Raw genomic sequence first — 832 nt, 5'->3', positions numbered from 1 at the left:
AAGAGGATTCTCAAATCCCACTATATTGTCGATTTCCACAGTCTTTCTCCTTTGAAATAGTATTCAGCTCCTCTATTCTACCTCCTAGATGCCCAGCCAGGTCTGGGCTGCCCCAGGACTAGGCCATGCAGTCGGTACAGCCTGAATCGACACTGAGCACCTGAAAAGCCTGTCTGTCTCACATGACACAAGTTGTGCGAATGGGGTCGGTGGGCAGTTCCCTCACACTTGGAATGTTTTGTATTTAAATGCTACCTTTGATTTCATCAGAACGGTTTTTGGTGTGGGATAATTCAGAAATCGGAACTGAAAATTTTGAAAGCATGGAATTCCTGAGGGGCATCAGCACCCCCGGCCGCTTTAAATTTCGTTCGGCCTCTCACCTTTTAAAAAACACTTGAGGAGGACAAAGAGTGAGAGAGGCGGTGCTCGTCTCGCCATCCAAAGCGTAAAGAGCACAGGACCGACAACCAGCAATATCGTTTCCAGCGGGGCGAGAGGGAGGCCCCGCCCCTTCATCAACATACCTGGAACATAACGGTGCGAAAGGATATAGTTACCCCTCTTTCTGTGGGATAGTAACTAGTTTGCGCTATTGAACCTAATGTGAATTAAGTTCTTTGTCCTGTGGTATTGATGATACTTGTCAGTGTGGTCAGTCAGCATGATGCTACAGAGCTACAAGCATAGTGGGTTGAGGGTAAGGTTAGCGAGTTCTTTAGTATACTCTGGTTTCTCTTCAGATCGTATAAATCTTTCGCCTTTTACTAAAGATTTCCGTGGAGAGGAACACTCAGAGTTTGATTCAATTTTTTGTGGCCCTGCTTTTGTA

The 832-nt window shown here is 46.0% G+C and overlaps 1 non-coding gene across 1 annotated transcript; it reads left to right on the top strand.

Annotated features, from left to right (window-relative positions):
* Positions 1-723: 723 nt before the first annotated feature.
* On the top strand, positions 724-832 carry LOC122547415. Its single transcript, XR_006310994.1, has one exon. It is a non-coding gene; the product is annotated as a U5 spliceosomal RNA (small nuclear RNA).

This window comes from Chiloscyllium plagiosum, unplaced genomic scaffold (assembly GCF_004010195.1).
Source record: "Chiloscyllium plagiosum isolate BGI_BamShark_2017 unplaced genomic scaffold, ASM401019v2 scaf_15449, whole genome shotgun sequence".
NCBI lineage: Eukaryota > Metazoa > Chordata > Chondrichthyes > Orectolobiformes > Hemiscylliidae > Chiloscyllium > Chiloscyllium plagiosum.
The sequence above is the reverse complement of the archived record's forward strand: the minus strand, read 5'-3'. Positions and strand labels throughout refer to the sequence as shown.